Source organism: Belonocnema kinseyi, chromosome 10 (assembly GCF_010883055.1).
Source record: "Belonocnema kinseyi isolate 2016_QV_RU_SX_M_011 chromosome 10, B_treatae_v1, whole genome shotgun sequence".
NCBI classification, from domain to species: Eukaryota; Metazoa; Arthropoda; class Insecta; order Hymenoptera; family Cynipidae; genus Belonocnema; species Belonocnema kinseyi.
This window is the reverse complement of record NC_046666.1, coordinates 33,575,472-33,580,266: the sequence shown is the minus strand read 5'-3', so window position 1 is coordinate 33,580,266 and position 4,795 is coordinate 33,575,472.

Genomic DNA, 4,795 nt, shown 5'->3' with positions numbered 1-4,795 from the left:
AATTTTTGGTTGAAAAATAATCTTTTTAGTTGAAAGTTCGTTGTTTTTTGTTGAATTAATTTTTTTGGTTTAAATATAACCTTTTTCTTAAAAATTAAATAATTTCATTTCAAGATTTATCATTTTAGTTGAAAATGTATCTTTTTTAATCCAAATTTCACAACTTCATTTAAAATTTAACTGTTTCGTTGAAAAATCGTTTTATTGAGTTAAAAAATCATCCAACTGCTGGTTTGAAAATAAACTTTTTTTATATAAAAATTAGAATATTTGATTAAAAATTAATTTTTATTTGGCTAAGCATTAATTTTCTAATTAAAGCCTTCATTATTTAATTTTGGTTGAAAATGTACCTTTTTTAATTCATTGAAAATTCATTTTATTTGGTGAAACAATCATTTTTTAACTGAAAATCTACGCATTCCGTTTTTGGCAGAAAAGTTATATTTTTGATTGAAAATTCCTCCTCATTAGTTGCAAATTTCAATATTTGATTGAAAAATCAAATATTTGGTTTAAAACTCGTTTTATTTGGTTAAACATTAACTTTCTAACTGAAAGTTTAATTATTCCATGTTTGGTTGAAAGTTGATCTTTTTTGATTAAAAATTCTTTGTTTTTTGTTAAAGTTAAACTTTTTGGTTAAAAAGTAACCTTATTTTAAAAAATTCGTATTATTTGATTAAACAATAATTTGTTTACCATATATTTTATTATTCCATTTTGTTGAGAATAAAACTAATTTGTGAAATATTATTTCATTGGTTGGTCATTCATCATTTTAGTTAAAAATTCATCTACTTGTTTGAAATTTTAACTATTTGGTTGAAAAAATGTTTTTTATGTTGTTGAACATTAATTTATTTATCAGACGCCTTTATAGTTCAGCAAACTAATTTGTTACAAATAAATTTATTTTTTGAAAATATAACATTTTTTTAAAATTTGCCATTTTGTTGAAAGTCTCTTTATTTGGTAGACATTTATTTTTTGAATGGAAAATTGATTATTATATTTTGGATTAAAAATTGATCTTTTTCACGTGAAAATTCAACTATTTGATTGAAAATTTATCCTTTTTAGTAGAAAATCAAACTATTTTGTTGAAACTCGTTTTATTTTGTTAAACATTATTTTTTAAAATGAAAATTTATTTATTATATTTCTTATTGAAACTGTATCTTTTCAATTGCAAGCTGAACCAGTTTGTAAAAAATTCATCATTTAAGTTAATAATTTATTTTTAAATGCCAATTCCACGACTTAATTGCAAATTTAACTTTTTGTTGAAAATTCGTTTTATTTTGTTAGAAAGTAATTTATTAACTGAAAATTTAATTATTCCATTTTTAGTTGAGAATGTACCGTTTTTAGTTAGAAAATTCGAATGTTGGCTTGAAAATTGATTCTTATTATATGAAAATTGAACTATTTGGTAAAAAAATCGTTTTTATTTGGTTATAAATTAATTTTCTAGCTGAAGCTTTAATTAGTTAATTTTTGTTTAAAAATTTATGTTTTTAATTGAAAGTTTAATTAATTTGTTAAAAATTTATTTTTTCTTGTCAAATATTTATCATTTTAGTGAAAAATTCATCCTTTTTAAATGAAAATTCGACGACTTGGTTGAAAATTGAACTATTTTGTGGGAGATTCATTTTTTTTTTGTTAAAAATTTTTTAACTGAAGACGTAATTATTCCATTTTTAGTTGAAAAAGTATCTTTTTTGGTTGAAAATTCAACTATAAGCTTGAAAATTAATCCTTTTTAAATAAAAATTGAACCAATTGTTTGAAAATTGAACTGACTGGCTGAAACAAATTTTGTTGTTCAAGATTCATCCTTTTTTTTGGAAATTTCATATTGTTTGGTTATAAATTAAACGACTTGGTTGAAAATTTAACTATTTTATTGAAAATTCTATTTATTTAGTAAAATATTAATTTTTTTTTATTAAAACTTTAATCGTTCTATTTTTGATTCCAAATCTATAGTAGATAATTCATCTTATTAAAATGAAAATTCCATGAAGTAATTCAAAATCTAAATATTTGGTATAAAGATGAAGTAATTTATTTAAAATTAATTTTTTGTTTGAAAAGTAATCATTTTGGTTGTAAAATCATTTTCTTCAGTTCTAAATTTAAAGACTTGGTTAAAAATGTAACTACTTGGTTGAAAAGAAGTTCTTATTTGTTTAAATCTTAATTTTTTAACTCAAAATTTAATTATTCCATTTTATGTTGAAAATGTATCGTTTCTAGATGAACAGTCAACTATTTTGTTAAAAGTTTTATTAATTTGTTAAATATTATTTTTTTGATTGGTCATTTATCATTTTAGTTTAGAATTCATCTATTTGGTTGAAAGTTGAACTAATTTATTGATTTTCTTATGATTCGTCATTTTAGGGGAAAATGATTTTTTAAATTCGAAATCTATGACTTGATTGACATCGAAATATTTTGATGAAAATTCATTTTATATCGCTAAAAATCAATTTGTTTACTAAAAACGTATTTATTCCATTTTTTGTAAACATTTATATTTGTTAATTCATAATTCATCTTTTTAGTTAATAATTTAACGACTTTATTAAAAATGTAACCATTTTGTTAAAAATTTGTTTTATTTCATTAAATATTAATTTTTTAACTGATAATTTAATTATTCCACTTTTGGTAGAAATTTCAACTATTGGCATGAAAATTACCATTTCTTGGATGTAACTTTAACTATTTGGTTAAAAGTTGAACTTATTTGTTAGAAATTAATTTTATTAGTTGAAAATTTATTTGTTTTGGTTGAAAAATCAACGACTTCGATGAAAATCTAACTATTTGGTTGAAAAATAGTTTTTATTCGGTTAAACATGAATTTTTTAACTTAAATTTTAATTATTCCATGTTTGGTTGAAAATTAAAATATTAACTTAAAAAAGTTTATTTTTTTGGATGCAATTTCAACTATTTGGTTGAAAATTGAAATAATTTATTAAAAATTAATTTTTTTTTTTTGAAAATTCATTTAGTGGTAGAAAATTCATCAATTTGATTGAAAAGTTTACTATTTGGTTTAAAATAGCTTTCATTGGATTAAACATTAATTATTCCTATTTTGGTTAAAATTTGGACTAATTTGTTAAAAATAAATGTTTTTGGTTGAGAATATATAATTTTGTTGGAAAATTCATGTTTTTTTTTGTTGCAAATTAAATTAAATTTAATATTGTTATAAATATAACAATTGTTGCACTAAGATGCCATAACATTACCCCTTTATGTGCACGTTACATAACCTTTTTTTTTTTAAATATTTCACATAAAAGTTAAAGAACCTTAAAGTGAGAAATTTTTCTTTGAGAAAATCTTGGAATTTCTGAAGCTGTTACATTCGAAAACTGTTTAGCGGCTTTACGCCGAATAAGGCCGCGACTATGTAAACGTGCTCACCGCTCGTTTTTCAGTTCTACGCGAAGATTATTGAGGTTGACCTACAGCAACGCGAGGTGGCGCTCCAGTGGTGTTGAAGAAGTCGGCAAAGTAGAAATCTCTAATTTGTTCATATCTTTTTAACTCAAGCCGGGAAATCGGGAAACCCGGCAAATTACTGGAAATTTGATTCAGGGACCGGCATTTTTTATATAATGCTCTACTATGTAAATTAAAATTGATTTCATATATTTAATTACTGTAATTCTGAGTCGCTAGAAGGAATTTGTGAAAAATCATTTCTTGGAATAGGGAATTTTCGAAAGGAATTACAATTATTAGTTGGAATAAGGAATTTGCGAAAAGAAGAATTATAATTTCGAATTTCTGAGACGAAATTTCCGGGAAGAATTAAAATTTCGAGTTTTGGGCAGGGAATTTTAGTAAGGAATTATAATTTTGAGTTTGGAACAGGGAATTTCAGTGAAGCAATATATTTTGAGTTTAGGGCGGGAAATTTCCGCTAAAAATGACCATTTTTAGTTTGGAACCAGGAATTTTCAAAAAGAATCATAATTTGGAATTTGGAGAGAGATTATCAGTAAAGAAATAACATTTTAAGTTTATGGCAGGGAATTTCCGTGTAAAATTATAATTTTCAATTTTTTGGACAGGGAATTCTCGTCAAGAATTATAATTTTGAGTTTGGATAAAGAATTTCAGTAAAGAAATATAATTTTGAGCTTATAGCAGGGAATATTTGTGCAGAATTATAATTTTGAATTTGGGACAGGGAATTTCCGGGAAGAATTATAATTTTGAATTTTTGACAGGGAATTTCTGGGAAAAAGTATATTTTGAGTTTCGGGCGGGAAATTTCCGCTAAAAATGAGAATTAAAAGTTTGGAATAAAGAATTTTCAAAAAGAATCATAATAGTGAATTTTGGAAAGAGGTTTACAGTAAAGAAATACTATTTAGAGTTTAGGGCAGGGAATTTCCGTGTAGAATTCTAATTTTGAAGTTTGTACCGGGAATTTCCGGGAAAGATTATTATTTTGAATTTTTTACAGGGAATTTTCATGAAAAATGATAATTTTGAGTTTGGGACAGAGAATTTCAGTAAAGAAATATAATTTTGAGTTTATGGCAGGGAATTTTCGTGCAGAATTATAATTTTGAATTTTTGACGGGGAATTTCCGGGAAGAATGATAATTATGAGTTAAGGGCGGGGAAATTTAGCGAAGAAATATAATTTTTTGTTTGGAACAAGGAATTTTCAAAAATATTTATAATTTTGAGCATGGGAAAGGAATTTTTATTAAAGAATTATTAAATTTAATTATTAATTAATTTAAAATTA